At 61.5% G+C, this 21,225-nt stretch overlaps 1 protein-coding gene across 3 annotated transcripts in view; it reads right to left on the bottom strand.

Annotated features, from left to right (window-relative positions):
* Window positions 1-21,225, bottom strand: part of TAFA5 (TAFA chemokine like family member 5) — a 195,470-nt gene that overhangs the window by 32,133 nt on the left and 142,112 nt on the right. The gene's annotated exons all lie outside the window — the stretch shown is intronic.

The following is a 21,225-nucleotide window of genomic DNA, read 5'->3' as shown; positions in this document are numbered from 1 at the left end:
AAGTGAGGTCATGAGGGTGGGGTCCCGATCTGATAGGATCAGTGCCCTCGCGAGTAGAGACACCGAGCCGTGCGAGCCCTCCTGCCAGCACCTGGGCCGGCTGGCCCGTCCTCTCAAACTCCCGGCCCCCAGGGCGGTGAGAAGGCAAACGTCTGCTGCTGAGGCCGCCCGGCCTGTGGTATTCTGTCCCCGCAGCCTCGCAGGCGGTGACGCGAGGGAGACCCACCCCGCGGACGTGTTTCTCATCCCGCTGGGAAGTCGGCACAGGAAACACACCAGCCGAGCACCTGCACGGTTCCCCAGGCGGGGCGGGGACGCGCCAGGTTCTGCTCACCGGGGCACAGCCTCCGTCCCGGCAGGACCCCGGGACGGGAAGCTGGGTGCAGGCGGGAGCCCCTCTCTGGACCGCCGGCACAGGAGCTCGGCGCCTTTCCCCACACATCCCCGGGGCCTCGTTCCTCCCCTGCTCCTATCCCTGCTGGAGCCCCGAGCAGCATCGTCTTCCCAGATGCACCGTTTTGTGACAGTAACAGATGCCCCAAAAGGCCTGCTGTGTGCCCGCACGTGCACCCCTTATGCCCACAGAGAGGCTACGGGCGTGGAGCACACACACAGCCCAATCCCTGGAAACCCTGCCGGGGTGCCTGAGCCGCGATCCTGACGAGTAAAGGGGGAGTTTCCCCGGGATCAGCCGCGAGGAGCGGGGTGGAGCAGGCTAACGGGCGGATCGAAGAGCATCTGCAGCCACGACCCCAGCCGTGCCCCCCGAGCCCCACCCAGGGGCACGCGGCCATCGTAGCGGGCCAGCGGTGCAGAACCTCAGCCCGCAGGAGGCCCGGGGCCGCCCCAGCCCCTGCTGAGGGCCCGAGAGCGGGAGTAAGGCTGTCTCGGGGACAGATGTGCCCTCCTGTGGCAAGAAGGCAATGAGGTTCTGGAGGCAGGGAGCCTGAGCTCGCACCTCCCGCGAGGGCCCGCACGCCGGGCCTGGGCCATCCCGAACGGGGCTGCACGTGTGAGGGCAGGGCCTGGCCCGTGCTGGGCGGCCTGGTCTGCAGGACACGCGGTGACGCGGGAAGGCGGCAGAGCCAGGCCTGGGTTCCCTCCTGCAGTGCCGTGAGCTCACCCTGGTGCTCTGTCCCCCAGGGGAAGCACGGAGCTGGGGGCAGAGAAGGTGTCGCTGGAAGGACCCGGCCCAGGCTCGGCCCGTCAGCGCGCACGGACACGCAGCCCTCACGGTCGGGCCGCCTGCAGTCACTCGGACCGGGGCGTGAGGGGGACAGACGCTGACCTCGGGACTCACCCGTCTGCAGGCCTCACGGCAGCCTCCTTCCCCCACCTGGCCCGCGGCCGAGGCCCCCTCGCCCCGCGACGCCACCCTCAGTTCCACTGGGCCCGCTCGCCTCGCTCGAAGCAGCGTGGGGCTGCTCTCTCCACGCCTTCCTGACCGTCGTGCACTCAGCTGAGAGCAGGCAGACGTGGGAGGGAGCACGTGGCCCCCAGCCCTGGCCCCCAGCACGTGTGACCACGTGTGACCGTGGCCACAGGCCAGAAAGAGGGACAGCGAGGCAGGACAGGGGGCCAGGTCCTCACAGCCTTCCGGGGGGGAGGCACACGAGTCCCGCCCACACTGCAGCCACGCATCTGACCATACATGTACACGCTTGCGCACCCAAACACGCGTGCGCACGTACACACATGGTGAAATGTGTGAACACAGGCAAACATGCATACACAGACCCACGGGCATGCAAACAGCACACACGGACACGTACCCATCTGTCCGTTCACAAGTGCACACACACACACGCGGACACATACCCATCTGTTCACAAGCGCGCACACACACACGCGGACATGTACCCACCTGTCCGTTCACAAGTGCACACACACACACGGACACGTACCCGCCTTGTGTTCACAAGCGCACAGACACACGTATCGACCTCGTGTTCACAAGCGCACACACAGGTGTGCACGCACAAGCAGTCGCTGACTGTCCCCCTCCCCCATGCCGTGGGGCAGCCTGGGCGTGCCGGGTGCCAGGTCGGCTGAGGGCACCGCGGGGCCGCTGCTGAGCACACACGCCTTTTGTCTGCTGCTGGGCTTCGCTCACCCTGCCTGAGCCCACTTCCTGCTGGAGGCACAGCACTGGCCACCACATCGCAGGGACAAAGGGACCTTTCATGCCACACGTCACCACTTCCGAGACGCTCCAGCGCCGGGAGGGGGTGCACGGGGCCATGAGCGACAGTGGCTGACTGCGGGCCTCTGGGGACACTGGTGGCAGCCAGCCGTGTGCCACAGCCAGGGGAGGTGCCTCGGCCCGCGGCACATCAGGGGTCATCACCACGTCGCCCGTGCCTGTCCCTGGGCCCGGGGAGAGCAGCTTGTGCAGACGGGTGTGGGGGCTGAAATGGAGCCACTGCACCAACCCCGGGCCTCTGACAGGGCGCCGTCTGGCCTTGGGGTGGCGCCACCCCCTTCTCCCTCGGCGTGTCCCCACCTGCCCTGTGTCCCCAGAGAGGCCACCAGGCACCCAGCACTCCCGAATACGTCTTGCTCGTGAACAGGCTTGCAGCCACAGCGTGCGCCCCATGCACCTGCTGCCGGCCAGGCGGGGGAGTGAGCTCACCGCGCCGCCCACACGCTCTGCCCCGAGAGCTGAGGGCCTCAGGCTGAGGCTCCAGGCCGCCCTGCGTGTGGACATTTAGGTGCTTCTGGGACAGGAGCTCTGCCTCAGTCTCCCACTGCCTCAGCCCAGGCACGCGTCAACAACGGGAGCTGTGGGCACCGTGCGGGCAGCCAGCTCGGGACACTGACGGTGCTGGGCCGGCATTACGGGGACAGAGGGACAGCAAGGCGATGGCTGGCCAGGGCCGGTCGCCCTGGTCTCGGGAGAGCGGCGAGTGGTAGCCGGTGCCAGGCGTCAGGGAGAACAGCCGAGAAGCGGAGAGCGTGCGAGTCCCAGACACAGCATGTCAGATGGCCCCGGTCCATCTGCTGGAAGGCCAATCTGCCAGAACAACATTCGGGCAGGCCGTGAACGTGAATGGGGCTGAAGACAGATCAGGGCAGCCCCAGAGTGACAGGGGCCTGATGGGGGCAGCACGGACACTTCCAAGAGAGGACAGGGGAGTGAACTGCCTTCAAGGGAAAGGACAGCCCTTCGGAGACAGAGCAGGGCCGTGCTGATGCCCGCTCACGCAGGGCGGCGGCGGGATTGGAGGGAGGGTCCTCCCGGCCCACCAGCAACCCGGCCTCGCCTGCCTGAGGATCCGGCCTGGGGCACAGACCCAAGTGCGCTGGGGAAGCGCTATCTTCCTGCGAGAGATGCAGGGGTGGTGTGGTACCCGGTCCACGTAGGGCCTAGTGCCGCACGCAGCGGGGACCGATGAACACAGCCAGGAAACTCTCTCCACCAGCCCCTGCCCCCAGCTGGACCCCGAGAAGGACCAGCTAAGGGGGCTCCCTGCCTGGAGCAGGACTGGGCGGGGGGCATGGGGCCTCGGAGCCGGAGGGGTGGGGTCTGCGTCCATCACTCTGAGCTGGACGCTCTCATGACTGAAGGGTAAGCTCTCCACCGAGCCCCTGGTACTCTCCTGGAGCAGCCGGAAGCTTTCATCTGGGGCCAAGACGGGTGGCGAGTCCAGCTGTGGAGTCCCTGGCCCCATGCAGGGGTGCAGTCAGGGCCCCTGCTCTCTGCCCCTCATACAGCGGCTCGGGGGCACGACGCACATAGCCCTCCCGCCACACTCCCCGGGGTCCCCCTCAGTGACCAGCTGCCTGAGACCAGGGTTGAGCCGCTGTCCCCGAGCACCAACCCCCAGGGAGGAGGCAGAGCCTGACGGGGTCTGCAGAGGGCCCAGCCGGCGTCGGGGCCCCATGACCGTCTCCCACGAGAGTCTGGACTTCAGACACACAGAAAGGACCAGTGTCTCCCCCAGCTACTTGTATGACATCAGAATGACGGCTGTCACAGCATCGTCCTTCCAAGGCCTTTTCTAGAGAAAGCTAGGGACCTGCCCCCACCGGGAATCAGCTTGGCCATCCTGGCGGCACTCCCCATTCTTACGGGTGTCATCCCACACCAGGGAGAAGAGGCTCCTCAGGGTTTGCACAGGGAGAGGGGGTGAGTGCTAGGGCACCTCGTGTCACATGGCAGGCTGCCCCAGGGCCGTGGGGCGCAGCGCCCGGGGACACACACCCCACACGTGCGCTGCTTGCTCCCCGCCCGTCCAGGAGGAGAGCGTGTGGCAGAACACATGCAGGGCTCTGTCCCCAGCCCCCGTCGTGACTGGATCATGCAGCGAGGCCAATGTGTCTAGGTGCATGAGAAGCTCCGGGCAGGTACTGGGAATGCCTCTGGACGGCTCTAGATGAAATATAAGGTCTGCTCACGACACACAAAGACGCACAATGATCAGCACGATTTCATACAACGTGACCCCATGCGTGATCAGCATCCCCAACCTCACAGCCTCCAAGCAAGTACAGGAGGAAATTTAAACATGGAGCGAACCTGCAGGTACGTCCCTGCGGCGAGCACAGCGCTAGAGCTATGTCTTCCCCAAACATCTGCCTTGTAAAATGAATGCCGCAAATTTAAATTTTATTGGTTTTGCAGTTTTGGTTGTGTTTAATTTGTAAATGGTTTCACTTTATTCCAGTTTATGCTCTGGTGAGGGTTCCCAGCTTGGCGTTTGCTCATATTCCTGCAACATTACAATAAAAACGATTTAGGTCAATAGTGAGGGGCCCAAGGAAGTAGTTTCCCCTTAAAAGGAGTTTTCAAATGATTTAAGTCCCAGGAACGTCCCAGGAACACTGCTGCCCGCCCGTGACTAGCTGGTCAGAGAAGGAGGCAGAGCTGGTGCCTGAGACTGTTCAGAGAGCGGTTGCCCTAGACATACACGGAGCCTCCACACCCAGTGGACCAGCCTGGGGCTGCAGAAGGGAGCCCAGGAGGAGCCTGCCCTGTAGCCCACCACCCTTTCTCCAGCCAAAGGGGCTTTGGTCTCCTGTGACGGCCTCCTCTGGGGTCTCCCTCCTGTGGCCCCAGCCCAGAGACATGCGGATCTGGATGCAGGTGTGTGCAATGCTCATGGACCGTGGGGTAGCCTTGGTTTCCTACGGTCCCTCTGACCCCTCCAGTGGGGGAAGTGTCTCCCCTGGGATTCTGATAGATCCCACATTCATTTTAGTCATTTGGGTAACAGAATATGCTACGTCGCTGCCAGGGTCATGCAGTAATTAGAGCTGGCCCCAAACTCGATTAAGCACTGATCCATCCCTGCCCACAGCTGGGCCCACCCCTCCATGGAGCCTGGTCAGCTGCTTCTTTCTCCTTCCTCCCAAATGACCTGTGAAGGGCAGTGTGGAAGAGGGCACAAATGGATGTTGCCACACAACGGCACTACACTGAGCCTGGAGGATGCTCAGTCCTGGTTCTCCCTTTCCGGAGCACATTCCAGAAACCTCAAAGGCCCAGGGGTCTGGCTGCAAAGTCTTCTCTGCTACTCTACACTTACTCTCAGCAGATCTAGCTTCCTCAGGCTCAAGAGGCCTCCTCATCACCACCACCATCAGTACTACTACCAACACCACCACACCACCATCACCATCACCATCATCACCACCATCACCACCATCATCATCACCACCATCACCATCACCACCATTATCATCACCGTCATCTTAGTATATGTGCTGAAGTGAGCACATTCATCACCATCATCTTAATTAATCATCACCATCATCGCCATCATCATCATCATCATCATCATCACCATCACCACCATCACCATCATCACCATCACCATCATCACCACCACCACCATCATCACCACCATCACCATCATCACCATCACCATCATCACCATCACCACCATCACCATCATCACCATCACCATCACCACCATCACCACCACCACCACCACCACCACCACCATCACCACCATCACCATCACCACCATCACCATCATCACCACCATCACCACCATCACCACCATCACCATCACCACCATCACCACCAGACCACCATCACCATCACCACCATCATCATCATCACCACCATCACCATCACCATCATCACCACCATCACCACCATCACCATCACCACCATCATCATCACCACCATCACCATCACCACCATCACCACCACGCCACCATCACCACCATCACCATCACCACCACACCACCATCACCACCATCACCACCATCACCACACCACCGTCACCATCACATCACCATCATCACCCACCATCACCATCGTCATCATCTCCAGCACTATAGTAAACCATCAGCAGCATGAGCAGCTCCTGGATTGAGCCCTTGCTGTGCTGAGCACACTGGCCCCTTCATTCCCACCAGAGTCCTTGGTAGAGGCTCTCAGGAACCTCTTTCAGACGGTGCAGGTTCTGAGTACCCCTGGGACATGGAATCATGAGAAGCTGGGGTTTGAGTCTAGCAGTCCACCTGTAACTGCCCCCTGTGGCCCTTGTCATTCCAGCACAGCTCTCCCTTTTCAGACCCTCCCCGATGCATCCCAGCCTGGTACCTCCTGCCTTGTGCCCACAGCGCAGCATGGGGGAGGGCTAGTGAGGACTCGCATACCTTTTCCCGAGCCTGTGGATGGAGGAGCCCCCTGCATTTCATTCCTAACAACCTCTAGCATTGTTGGAGAACAGCAGATCGCGAAGGCTGCTGAGCTGCGTTTGCACAAACATCACACCCAGTTTCCTCCCATCAGCAGAGGACTCTGTTGGAAGCAGAGATGCCCAGCAGAAGTGCCTATGCAGCTGCGGGAAGCAGGGCCCCAGCTCAGCACCCCCAGGCCCAGTGGTGAGTACGCAGCTACTGAAGGCCTGTGGGCACTGGGGAGCATCCAGCCAGGACCACCTGCCTGCCCCGATTCGGCCTGCAAGGGTGTGTGTCCTCCCCAGTCTATGGAGTCTCAGGACTCACGGCGGAGGGTGAGCAGTGCTGGGAGGCAGGAGGCATGGGTTCGAGTCTCAACCCTGCCACCGGCTGGGCTCCTTGAGCCTCTCAATTCAGCTCCTGGTCGGTTTCTCCAAATAGATCAACAGAGAACACACTGCGCCCGATGCTTGACGCTCCCTGTGCAAGGGCCTCCAGATGCCAGGCTGCAGGCAGGACCTGATGCTCCCACCATGTCCACATGGCAGTAGAAGGTAAACCTGCGTCCCCACCGCACAGCAGCCCCAGGGCCTGACCTGGAATCGGGGTGTGACAGTGACACCCCAGGTCGGCCAGAAGCCTCGCAAATGCTATGTGCCATGAGCTGCAGGTTAAACGGGGAGCAGTCAGGAAGTGTGCTGCACCAGCACGGGTCCCCCTCCCCCGCTGTGAGTGCCGGGTGCGCTCCGGAAGGCACCTGCTCCTGCAGAGGCAGGTGGGCACCGAGCGGGGTGCAGTGCCCCAGGGCAGGTGCTCGACAGCACGAGGAAACAGCCAAGCATAGACAGTGCAGCCACAATCACCAAACCCAACTTCTAACAGGTCAGCTGCTCGCCCAGGTGTCCCCAGCAGCCCCAAGCGCGAACCTGCCCCCTTGGCCCGTAAAGCCCATGAGAGTACGGCATCCTGGAGCCTGAATTCTGGCCTCCTCATTTCTGTCCAGCCCCAGGGCATTCTGCCCTAAGTGGGATCACATCCTCTGTCCACTCGGCCTCCCAGGCCACCCTCTCCCCGGGCCCCTGAGCCCACGGGACCACCTGCCAGGCCCAGCAGGTCCCCCTCCCCGGGGACACAGCCCACAGACGCCCTCATTCCCCTGGAGCAGCTCTGCAGCTGGGCCACGTCGGCACTGGGACCCGGAGCTCACACCAAGGGCACCGCGATGCCTCGGAGCTCACGCAGAGCCTGGTGCACCTTCGGGGGTGCGTCCTGTGCGTCCGAGTTCACAGAGCGCACCCCCCCCCCCAACTTCCACCTGTTCAGTGGAGTCCTCAATCAGAACGCTGACTTTACAGGCAGGAATTAGCATGAGACCCGAGTCCAGCAAGGCATCCTCGTCCCAGGAAAACAGGTGAGCACAGCCTGCCGGGAGCTCTCCAGCTGCCCCGGCCTGGGGTCTCCCCCGTGAAGATCTGCCCCCGAGGCTGGGCCGGGAGCCGGGCTCCCAGGCAATCAGGCTCTGAGCTCACTCGGACCTAATAACAAGCAGAACGCTGAGCCATTTGCTGAGTTCATTTACTCTCCAGAAGGGTAATGGTGCTTTACTCCTGTGATTTCTCATGAATCCTCCAAACAGCCGCATCTTTCTCCAGAAGGCCCGGAAGACTTTTAATCAGCTAACGTTCCCTGAGCACTTGGCTCTGTGTGAGCGTGGCTCCGCACCAGCTCCTGGGGCAGCACCATGGCCCCGGGGGAAGCCCTCGGCCAGGAGTGTGAACCCCCTCCAGGCCACAGTTCTGAAGATGTCCGCCAGGGAAGACAACCGTGAGAGGCAGAGAACGCTCAAGGTGACAGCGTCGTCTGGACAAGCTCGTAAGGTGAGGCCCCGTGAGGAGGGAAAGGGCAGGAAAGGCCATCACGGAGCCCTTGCTAATTACAGGTAACTTGTATTAACAACTTCATCAAGCCCCAGGGCCCTCCTTCAGGGAGGGAGCATGAGCCCCTTTCACAGATGGGAAGACTGAGGCCTGGGAGTTTCTGTCTCCTGGCTCTTCTCTGCACCACCAGGTGAGTGCCGCCCTCCAAACGGGCCCCCTACCCCGCCACCACCACTCCCGTAGCCTCCTAGGAGGCCAGGGTAAGGGGCCACTGCTGGTACCCAGGTCCAGAAGCTTCTGAGCTCTGTCCCCCTTCCCTGCCCATTTGCTCCAGCAGCAGAAGTCCCACCTGGGTTCCCCGATGCTCCTGGGGGTCACACCTTCTAAGATGCTCTGCCCCCTTACTCTTCTGCCCCCCAAGTCTCCCTTCCCCCATGCAGGCATCCCCTCTCCCGGAAACCCTCTCTTCCACCCCCTCCCCCTTCTGCCTCTTCCTCCAGGACAGCACAGCCCCCCCACTGCTGTCCCTGTGGTGGGCTGTGGGGGTCTTCTGTCTGACAGCCTGACCCAGCATGGTGCAGGACCACCCACAGCTCTGTGAAGGTTCCCGGGGCAGGAAGGAGGATGGATGGAGGGATGGAGACACACAGGACTGGAAGGCCCCTGGTCCACCTGGCCCAACTGGTCATGGCTACACAGATGCTTAGAAACAGAGTCTGCGCAGGTGTGGACCCAGCGTGGCATCGGCATGAGGGCAATGGGCCTGGGGCCGGGCAGCCTGCTCGCTCCACCTCCCTGACGACAAGGGAGTCCTAGGACTGGTGTAACCACCCCGATTTCACTCCTCCCATTCCTGCCCATCAGGGGTCCACAGGGGATGAGCGTGAGGGTCTCAGTGGACCCCAGTTCAACCAGCTCACCAGAGCCACGAGCACTTCCCACGGCCAAGGTGCTCATGCTTCAAGCTGTCAACCATGTGTCCATAAGTGACTGAATCGGACAGTGTGTTTGTGTGTGCACACACGTATGTGATGCTGTATGCGCATGCACACGTGTGTACATAGTGCACACGCGTGTGCTAGCATGCAGATGTGTGTGCATATATGCACGTGTGCGCCCCTGCATGTGGTGTCCAGTTTAGGAACCGAACGGCACGTGTGGGAAATGCAGAGCCAGCTACCCCCCGCCAGGTGGGAAGGACCTGGAAGTCCCCCCTGGTTTCCTGGCACAAATACGCCTCAGTGCAACCCCTCTAGAGGGAAGCTCAGCAATGCACCCCAGCAGACTCCCTCGCCCGCCCCGAACCGGAGGGCCGCAGACGCAGCTGAGCCCGAGGCACCCGAGTCTGGCCGATGGCAGTGTGCGTGCACAGAAGTGACACCGCCCAGCGTGCCCCCGCTCCGGTCTGGACAGATGGACAGGGATGGACATGCTAATTTGCCTGGGGACCACGGAGACTGCGTGGCTCCACTTGACGCCAGGCTCTTTGCTGCTCATAAACTGCATGGCTCCCTTTAGAATAAACTGTTTCTTCATTTCCATTAGCATATGAATCTGCTTATTTTACTCAACAGCTTGGAAAAATGAATCATCCAGAACAAAGCCAGTGGGGCTGCAGGAGGGCTCCGGCCACGTTCTCCGGGGCGATCACACACGGACCCGGTCCCAGTCTGTCCGAGGCGAGGGCGTGACCCTCTCCGGCAGGTCTGACCCAGACGTGCATGTCCCCTGAAGCCTCCCAGATCTTACCGGTGACACGGGGTCAGGCCACATACCGGGAAAGGGGTGACTGACAGTTAATACACAGTCATACACACTAATTATAGGTACACACACACACTGACCCACAGGAGTCAAACATTAAGTGGGACGTACCAAGGTTCCAGAAAAATCTGCCGTGTAAAGAGCTGATGCAGACCTTGAAGTCTAAGTGAGCCAGGATCTTGGAGCGAAGGGCTGGAGGATGAGGAAGGCCCTGGGCTCCCATCTCTCTGCTCCACGGGGCCGTATAAGGTGCCTCCCGGCAGGAAGGCCCACGGGGCTGGGAGGTCAGAGGGCACCAGGGGTGGTCCCCAAGCTGTCCTCAGCCTCCCCTCCTGGAGCCCACTTTCTGCTGGCCCTCCCTGGGCAGCCTGGCCCTGAGGACACGGGTGAGTCACCTGAGCACTGCCCTGAAGGACAAGGACAGTATTAGGACAGGTGACTGGTACATGGGGACACGTGTGCAGGGTCTGGGGTGCACGGTGAGGTACCACCTGGCCTGGGGAGGGCTGGGGCCATGTGGAGATGAGCTAGCACATCCAGACCTCCCTGGACCCTGCCCCACCTGCGGGGTCAGCCGCACCGGGCTCGGGATAACAGAAAGCTAGAATGTCCGCAGGGTCACCCCCATGGCCGTGGGAGACATGTATATGCTCTCGCCCCCAGAGGCACCTTCTATGCTCCAGAAACGATCACCGGAAACACCAAGGCCCGAAGGCAGTGTGGGATGGAGCAGGGCCACCTGGCCCTTAGGGAATCCCACACAAGCCACTGGGGACATGCGTGAAGCCTGAGGACGCGGGGACACCTTGTTGGTCCTCCCAGGGAGTCCCGTGCTCATTTGTTGCTACGATTGCTGCTGCTCATTACTTAGCAAGGACTGAATGGCCTTATCTCGACATCACAGAGGGGGACCCGGGAGCTCAGAGGGTCAGGAAACTTGCCAAGTTCACACAGCTGAGGAGTGACCACGTGGGGGGCTGAGCTTTGGTCAGCCCAACCAAAGCCCCACGTGCACCACGGGCAGCAAGCGCTGGAGCCGTGGGGACACAGCGGAAGGGAAAGGGAGACGCGCCCGAAGGCAGGGCCCAGGACGGTGTCCGCAGGCAGCCCCGCGGGTCCGTGTCCCGTGGGGCCGCCCGCAGCGGGGCCCTGACGGGGGTGCCGGCCCTCTCTGCGCCCACTTCCCCACCTGCCACACGAATGACAGCACGACAGGGCGGGGCTGGGGAGGGCGAGCGGGTGGCGTGGAGCAAATCGGAAGGCCTCATGGTGCCCCGCGCTCAACAGCGGGCGGGTCGCCGCACGCGCGGTGCTGATGGTCACACATGACAGTGGCCGGCCTCGCGGCAGCACCACACCCGATGACCAACGCCGGGGGCCACCCGAGAGGACAGCGCGGTGACCCCCCCACACACTGGGGCAGACGTCCCCCCCCACCGTGTTGCATAACGGGCCTTCTGCTCGAAGCCAGCAGGGTGACTTGTCAAATTCCAAAGCCCCCCATGACAGGGCGCCCTGGTTCCTCCACAGAGGCCCCGCCCACGCAGACACAGCGTGCAGCCCGGCCCTGACCTGCGGTCAGAGAGCCAGCGTCTGCACGTGGGCCTGCAGGACAGGTGACCTGCCCCGTGCCCAGCCAGCGATACGGCACAAACAGTAGGGAGGTGCAGGCTGCGGCCCGTGATGGACGCGGGGACACTGGAGGTCAGGCACACACGGGGCTCACCGTCTGCAAAGGAGGCTGTGGACGCACATGGTGGGGGAGATTACAGGGGCCAGAAGCACAGTGGGACTTGGGGCGAGGGCCTGGCCGGGCCTCCACTCCTCGGCACCGCCACAGGCCCGGGCAGCCACACACACGCAGGCCCAGCTCGGTCCTCTCTGTGTCTTGGCCTGAGCTGGGGGGTCAGCCTCCAGCCCTAAGATCTGAGGGCTGGCGGTGGGTTGGGGGGCCCTGCAGCCCCTCATACAGCAGACACACTCACGGGGCCATGTGCAACGTGCGTCCGTGGAGACCGTGGGGTCCGCGTGGTGGTGGCCACACTGACCGTACCCCAGAGCGAGGCCGGAGTGGAGGCCAGCAGAGGGACAGCCCAGCCGGAGAGCAGGGGACGGGCCTCAGGAAGAGAGCAGGCTCCCCTGGGTCTCACGCTGCAGCTTCTTCCGCCCCCCAGCTCTGCCACAGCCTCCACGTGGCTCCGTGGCCGCCCTCCCTCTCGCCGCACCTCCACCCGGCGTGGCTGCTGCCGGTCGGCACACCGTCCTGATGGCGGGCGTTCTTGCTGTTTGTGCTCTCGGGGTGAGGCTGCTATCAACACACCTTTCCTCCCTTCGTTAGAATTATTTTCTCAAGACAAATTTCTAGGAATGAAAATACGGGATCAAGGGTCTGCGCACTTCCGTGGCCCTGGACATGACCCACCAGCTTGCACATGGAACAAATTCGACCCCAAAGCCAGGCCCTCCATGTGTCGCGGACGCCTGTCTTTCCCACGGGAGCCCTGACCACGTCCTGCACTTGGTGTGTGAGTCTCAGGGGAGAGAGGGTCACAGGCAGCTTCCGACGCCCTTGGGCCTGAATAAATCCCTCCACGAACATTTATTCTGCCCTGGTGTGGAAGTCGGGGCATAGTAAGCACAGCATCTGGTGATCCGAGAATCACACATGAGAAAACAGCAGTCCGGGCCCTCGGTGGAGGGCGTGCTCCTCGATCACTGCAGGGACCCAGGGCTACCAGGGGCGGGGGTGGGGCAGTCTTGGCAGGGGAACCCTCCCCCCATCAGCACCCGAGCAGTGCCTTGTCCGGGCCTGCGCTGTCCCCACGACAGGAAGCCTCTGGGGAGTAAATGAGGGTCTGGGGTCCCGGGGCTCTCATCGTGGTGGGCCACCAGATGACCTGGGAGCATCCAGCCCCCAAGGGGCCTCCAGGTCCCACCGCGGGCTCTGGGATGCTCCTGCTCCCGAGACCTGCAGACCCTCACAAGGACCTCCAACAGAGAGGCAGATGAAGAGACAGACACCCCTGTCTGTCTATTGCAAAAACCTCCAAATGCTCCCCAGTCCTACTGAATTTCCAGTTATTACAACCGGCCGTGTGTGTCTGCCGCACCTGGGTCTGTGGGGTGTGCTATGCTGATTTCATCACAACTTAGAGGACTCATTTCATCCCCTCATCTTTCCCCCACCGTCAGGCTGTGGCTGACTCCTAAGAACTGGGTAAATAAAATTGCCTCCAATGGCCCCGAAATATGCTTTAGATCCTCGCCTCGAGCTGGGTCTCTGCCAGGGTCAGCTGCGGCTGGTGGGGGCAGTAACTCACAAGAGGCTCTGGCCGCCCACCTGACGTCCCAGCTGAGAGCCTGGTGAGGGTCCCCAGGGCAGCCAGGACAGTGAGCACCCTGGGGAGGAGGGCACCAGAAGGATCCCCCGAAGCCTTGGCTGCCCGGGGAGGAGAGGCCAGGGGCCGCGGGAGGGACGGAAGCCTGCAAGCTGGGCTCAGGTCGGGAGCCCAGAGCTGCAGAGTATGCCCGCCCTCGGTCCAGCTCCCAGTCTGAGGCCCATCTGGCAGCAGGTGGACATCACCCCAGAATCAGGGCGTGAGGGCACGGCCCCCAGCGTCCCGTAGTCCCTGCTGCAGAGGTCTTGCTGGGTTGAGTTGGAAAAGGGGAGAGAGGACACCGGATTAACAGAGAGTGTCCTGGGCAGGGGACATGGCCACACCTGGCAATCCTAAGTCCTTTACGCAAGAGTGCCTGGTCCAGGTGATATGTGAAGGGCTCGCTGTGGCACACGGGGAGTGCACGAAGGAGGGCCACGGGGTACCGCGGGATGGGGACAGGCTGTCACCATCACCCAGAGAGGATCGGGCCAGCAGGAGGGCAGCTAGAACGCAGACCAGGGGACATGGGAGGAAACCGGGAGGTGCAGGAAGGGGTCAAGGAGGGACCATGTGCAGGGCCTCATGCAGAGCCTGGCCTTCCCTCTCCTAGACTTCCAGAATCCTCTGTGACCTGTCCGGTTGTGCTCCTGGTCAGGGGTGGGTGCCCCTGCAAATGTGTCCATCATTTCCACCCGGGGGTGCCTGAGAGCAGGTGCATCTGGTGGGTGACTGCCCATCCACACACACCGCTGCATGGGCCCATCTCCCTGGCCCTCACTCAAGACGGGCACGAAGGTGAAGCCAAAATCATCAGGGGAAGAGGTGCATCCATACCTCCGTGAACTAGTTCACTCAGTGCCCAGCACACCCCACCCCCGGGATCCTCAAGGGGCCACAGCAGGAAGAATGCTCCTTGCTGAGCAAGGTGAGGCCGCCCCCAGAGCTAAGCCAGGAGCAGCCCGCCGCGCCTAGGGGTGGCGCCTGGCCCGAGGCCCTGACCTGCTCTGGTCTCCTTGGTTACAGGGGAGGGAGGAGCTCGGCAGCCAGCGCCCACGCAAAACAAAACATCTCGGATGCAGAGCTGTGTCGCTCAGGGAGAATGCTGCTGGCGGCCTTCCCTGCCTCCTCACGCAGAGCTGTCAGGGCCAAACGCAGGAGGCCCGTGAGCTCCGGCCCGGAGAAACCCATCGGGAAAGCGAGGGGCTGGGAGCAGGCTCAGCTCGGACTCTGGGACCCCCGAGCTCAGGGGGGCGCTTTGCCTTCCGGGCAGAGAGAGGGCCACACTCACTCACTCAGGCTCAACCGAGTGTCCCCTGCCTCAGAGACACGGGCCCGTGCTGGGGAGCTCGGAGCCAGCAGTCCAAGAACAGGTTACACTAGGGATGTCCACAGGAGGCCCTGGGGCCAGCCGGGAGGGCTTCCTGGAAGAGGCGAGGTTCAGGGACGAGGGAGAGAAAGCACTGCAGGCAGTAGGGGCGCGTGGGGAAGACCCAGGCGGGTGTGCGGTCCCTGCTGTGAGCTTGAGCATCACAGAACGCTCTGCTGCGTTCAGGGAGCTCCAGAGGCCACTGGAGTGGACACCGCCCTTGGGGTGGGGGCAACACGCTGGGTGACCAGGCCCCCGGTGCAGCTCGGCGACCCGCCAGGGTCTTCAAAGGGCCACGGTCCTCCAGGCCACGCAGGGAGGGGAGCAAGGGTCTGAGGGCTCACAGTTCATTAGCCGGGGCCCCCCCACCCCGCGGCCCCCTGACCCTGCCAAACCCGACCTGGACCCTCAGGCAGCGTTTTCTGGAACGTGCTGCCCATCGTAGCTGGGTCCTCTGTGAGGTTCCAGCACGTTCAGTGAGCACCTGGTCAAGGGGTCAGCCAGCCCAGGCTCATTCCCTGAGGACTGTGTTGTGGGGGCGGGGAGGGCCACTCCCAGGAGCCCTGGCTAGGAGCCCCCACCTTGTCAGGGAGAAGGGGGTTGTTTGGGCAGTTTGCCCGGCCTGCCAGTCGGGGACAAGAGCAGGGATGCAGCATCTATGGGGCCAAGAGAAGGGGCACCCCCCCCCCGACCCCAGCTCCCCGTCTGCTGAGCCCCGTCTCGGGACATGCGGGCAGAGGCACTGTCCCCTGCGGGCGGTACCTGGACAAAACTCTCGTGGTGCCAGGAGGCTTCCTGACAGACGGCGGCTCCACGGGAGTGTGTGCCAGGCGGGGCGAGTCCCCGGGGCATTCGTGTGCCCCGGCCTGCCGGCCTGGAGGGACAGGAGCCCTGGGCACGGAGGACCCTGCCAGTGACAACAGGAAGCATCCAGCTGGACAGGCTCAGGGGGCAGGGACTGGGACAGAGGGAGGCGGCATGGAGCAGGCAGGCAGGGACAGTGGCCCACAGGAAGAGCAAAGCAGCCAGGGCGCCCACTGGAGTCGGACCGGGTGGCTGGGACGGGGCGTCTGCGTTTCTCACGCTCTGCCCAGGAGACTCTGACGTGCCTGGGTGCCAGGACCACCCCGTGGGGCCACAGCGGCGACCTGAGCTCCAAACCAAGAGCCCGTGTGCACTGAGTCCGCTCAGACTGTCGACCAGGATGGCCACCCATATCACCTGGTCAGACAAAACAGCCAACTGACTGGGGGGCCCACACGCTCACGTCACCGTGCTCTCCCGGCAGACACCTGCCCGTGCTTCTGCAACATTCGTCGCGAGCCTGGAACTCTCCACTGCGCTCTGACTCCCGGTCTGAGGTAGGAGCTCACCTTTTGGGGTGAATGTGTGTCCCAAGTAATGGATAACTGAAGTCTCCTGAACCCCGAGGCCCCGGGAATGTGGGAGGCAGGGGGGCTGGCCGGCCTGGCTTAGCAGAGTGGGTGAGAAGTCCCCCAACGCTGGACCAGGAGGTCGGTGTGCTAATGCCCTGAGTTAGAGGTGGAGAAAGGGCCCTACGCATTCCCCCAACTCCCCCCCCCCCCCACGCCACATGGCCGTTTTGCATGTCTGCAGCTCCTCTGTGAGCACCAGGTCCCAGGAGGGACGCCGGGGGTCAGGGAGGGAAGGATCGCAGCGAAGCCACACACCAGTGGTACGAGGCATGACGCACACTCAGGCTGGCACATCCACAACCATCTCCGGAGTCAGGACACACTGCTTGCAGGAGCTCATGAAGTCAAGAGTCCCCTTTTAACCCCCTATGCCAGGAAGGCAGGCAGGGAGCTCCCCACCCCTGGAGCAGCCTGGGGGTCGCATGCCTCCAAGGCCTGCTTGCTCACGGGCACAGTCCCCGAGGGGAGCGAGGGCCTTGGCCTGCGTGAGACTGGCCCTCCACACGCCCGAGGCCCGGAAGGCAGGAATGCTCCCACCCTGGCCACCCAGCGCTGATTCCTTTAATCACTCAGGAGAAGAAAAATCTGCAAAACCCAGATTACATCTTAAAATTAGACAAAATTCTCTTTCTACAACTTCTAGACAGCATAATTTAGTGAGAACAATCTCAATAATTATTTTTTCTTTAAATAGTTACAGGAGAATGTATTAATTTTCGAGATGGCTCTCTGATTAGCGTGATTCATTAGCTGCCTAGAACTATCCCCCAGCACTCAGGAGTGGAAGCCTCACTTTGCGATGAGTGTACCGTACTGCACCAGTGGAAAACACTCCAAATTTGGGTAATCAAATTAGATTGAGAGGAAGAAGGGGAAAAAAAAAACAGTTTTCATGAGCTAGCTGTTTCATTATTTCATTAGGATTAAGGAATTTAAGTAGAGGGAGAAGAAAAAAAAACACTCCAATCATTTTTCTTAGGCAAATTCCCACGAATTGACAGGAGCTACTGAACAGGGAGGCCAAGAGAGGAGCCAGGTTTTAATCTCAGTGTATGGAGAGGAGAGCGTCCCCTCTGGCTCCAGGAAGCAGAGGGCTTCCTGCTGGTGGAGCTGCACCTGAAGCCCCATCGTGTGGGGACAGCCCCCCAGTCCTTCACTCAGAGTTGGGACATCCCTTCATTGAGAGAGGCCATCGGGGACAGCTGTGTATTAGTCTCTGGGGAAGCAGCAGAGGTGGGGGCAACCGCAGAGGTGTGGTCCTGCTGGTATGGGAGACACTGAGGCAACAGCACGGACTGCTTCCTTGGGCAAGCCAGTGCCCCGCTAGCACACGGACTTACCCTACTCAGAGATTTCACGCACTGTGGAGCCCACAAAATACTGAGAAAGCCATCCTTTGTCTATCCATCCATCCACCCATCCTTCCATCCACCTCCCCACCCATCATCCACTTACCCATCCATCCATCATCCCTATATCCATCCATCTACCCATCATCCACCTACGATCCATCCACCCACTCATCCATCCATTCATCCACTCATCCATCCACCTACCCGTCATCCATCCATCCCCATCTATCCATCCATCCACCAATCTATCCTTCTATCCATCCATCTCCTCAATCATCCATCATCCCTCTATCCATCCATCCAATCATCATCCAAATACACAACCAACCATCCATCTGTTCACCTACCTACCCATCTACCTACCCACCCATGCATCCATCCATCCATCCATCCATCCATCTACCATCCATCTACCATCCATCCACCATCTGTCCATCTACCGACTCATCCATCCATCCATCCATCCACCCACTCATCCATCCATCCATCTACCCGTCATCCAACCATCCATCCATCCACCTACCTGTCATCCATCCACCTACCCGTCATCCATCCATCCCCCATCTATCCATCCATCCACCCATCTATCCTTCCATCCATCCATCCATCCCCTCAATCATCCATCATCCCTCTATCCATCCATCCAACCATCATCCAAATACACAACCAACCATCCATCTATTCACCTACCTACCCATCTGCCTACCCACCCATGCATCCATCCATCCATCCATCCATCTACCATCCATCCACCATCTGTCCATCTACCGACTCATCCATTCATCCATCCACCCACCTGTCCATCTACCCACACATCCATCTATCCAGCCATCACCCATCTATCCACTATCTGTATGTCCATCCATCCATCCATTCATCTGTCCATCTGCCGACCCAAATCTTGGGTGTGCTGAGCACCATGAACCCCTGAACTTGCTTTCCTTCCCCCAATGGTCAGAGATGTGTGGTAGCCTTAGACAAGGTCATGCCTACTGGTAAGGGCAGATGAACCCACCCCTCAGGGATGCCTCCTCTCCTCCCGTCCTCTGGAGTAAGCTTCAGAAGGAAAGGAGAGGAGGCTGACATCCCTAGCTGTGTGGGCCACACCCAGTCTCCCTCTGTCTGACTCCGTAGCATGCATGGCCTATATGCTGTCAAGACCAGGATTCTGGACTCCCGGCCTCTCCCTCCTCTGAGCTTGTCCTGCGGTCCACAAGGAAGGTCAGTGGGCAGTGATGGGGGGAGTGGGGACAGCCCATGGGCTCCACAGCTTCTGCCTATGGCTCCCTGTGCCTGGCTGGGAGCGGAACTGGGAGGAAGCACCGTGTGAGCACCTGCGGAGGGGCAGCCGTGGGGCAGACACGGGATGTAGGGGCTTGGGGTCTCCACTCTAATGGGGGGGAGAACCACCAGGCGTCCATGAAACCAGAAGCCCCAGCGGCTCCTGGAACATTTCCTCCAGGCCCAGCCTCTCCGTCTTCCAATAGCCCTGTCCTCTCTGGCCTGCTGCGGGCCTGTGACCATGGGGCCTGACCGCCTGGGGGACCCTCACCTGCCCCCACAGCAAGGATGCCTGGGGGGCCTCTCGGGCTGACCGGTTCAGGGACGCTCCAGAGACACAGCTGGTCCCTTCACTGGCACGGTGCCGACCTTACACCCCGGGGGTCCTCAGTGCCCAGAGCTCTGAGTGGGAAATGGCACCACATTTCTGTACCTTCCTTAGGTCACATCCTGAGACGAGGGGACTGTTCGTACAGAACAGTTACTGGAAAGTTCCCAGGAGCCCACCTTGCTCACTCTTCCCCAGGAAGGCAGGTAACTGAGGGTTTCTCCAGCTGACACCCCCGTTTCTGGGTTCAATGCTGCCTGTTCCCATGTCCCTCTGAACCCAGCTGCCCAGACTCAGGAAGCCCCGCGGCTCGCTGGCCCACAGGCACCCCTGCCCCCACAGGGGCCTGCAAGGGGCCACGCCCTGGTCCCCTTCCCAGGAAAGTGACCGTTGTTTTGACTTCGGGTAAGGATCTGCTCCAGGGTGAGGAGAATCACGGCCCCTAGAAAAACTAGAAAATCGAGGGCAAGTCTGACACTTTGTAGTTATTTCGAAAGCATTCTGTGAGCAGAGGCTCTAATGCAGCAGGTTGGCCTGGCCGGCGGAGTGGGGGCCGGGGAAGTGGGGGCCCGGGGCGGGATGCCATGGTCCTGGCTGCAGGGACGGGTGGCCGCGCAGGCCTGGACTGGACCCAGGCGAGCTCTGCAAACAGAGTCTCATGGCCTCACTTGGAGGGGGGCAAGCAGCCCCTATGGATGGCAGCTGCAGCATCGGGATGGTCCAGACCGAAGCAGCCTCTGCAGGTCAGGCCCCTGGCCCGGGGGTGCACAGGAGCCCGGTACCTGGTTCTCTCCACCACCAGCACCCCCCACCTCGAGCTTATCCACCTCAACTATTAAGCACCGTGCTTGCTGGTTTCTGCAAAGCACTGGGACATGCCCCAGGCTCACATCTACGCCTCCCCGAGCTCACTGGCGCACCAGGACAGTCGGTTCCCGATTACACTGATGACAGCTGGTGTTCTATATGGTGCAACTTCATCAAAGTTTCACAAGTCGGAGAGCCGCAGGGAAGGAAGCCAGCTGTCACTCCGCTAAACCACTAGCCGCACTTTACGGGAAGATCCAGGAACAGGGACTCGCTAAGGGACCTGCCGTGGGCTCAGGCGTGGATGAGGCAGCCGTGAGCCGTCGGGGCATCGGACCGTCCCTCCGTGACACCGGCACTGGTTGCCGAGGCCGTGAGTCTGGTCCCGACACATGGGACAGAGCTGCGGTGAGCAATGATGCACAGACCACACCCAAAGCCAAATGCCCCCGTGTCCCCACTCAGAACACTCAGGTGGAGCCTTTGTGGTGGTTTTCCTGACCCCTGGCCAGGTCGTCGTGGGCCCCAGGTGGCCCCGACAGAGCGTGCAGTCTTCAGGGGACATGGAAAACACCCAAGGAAGGCACAGCGCCAGGAAGCTCCCAGCGCAGAGATGCAGCGGGTCCCAAGGCCACCGGCCGCCCAGCCCGCGCCACTCCGGCTGCAGCCTCGGGGGCCAGTACTTCCCACCAACAGCTCTACGAGGCACGTGTCATAACAGGTACCCGAAAGGTGAAACCACTGGCTTCAGAGGTCACGTCTCTCATCCCAAGGCCAAACCATGGCGGAACTGGAGCTCCCACAGGCCGTGGTCTCGGGGACCCAGGCTGCTGGGCACGTCAGGAGGACAGCACTGGGCAGGAAACATCTACTGTCCCCAGGGCCTGGGGCCAAGGGGAAGCTGAAGGCCGCTCTGGGAGCCATCATCACGTCCTGGAAGGTCTGAGGGATGCTTCGGCCATCTCCACGCATGGGGTGGGAGTGGGGAGCCACGGCCT

Source organism: Halichoerus grypus, chromosome 6 (assembly GCF_964656455.1).
Source record: "Halichoerus grypus chromosome 6, mHalGry1.hap1.1, whole genome shotgun sequence".
NCBI lineage: Eukaryota > Metazoa > Chordata > Mammalia > Carnivora > Phocidae > Halichoerus > Halichoerus grypus.
Note: the sequence above shows the minus strand (reverse complement) of the source record. Positions and strands in the feature narration are given on the sequence as shown.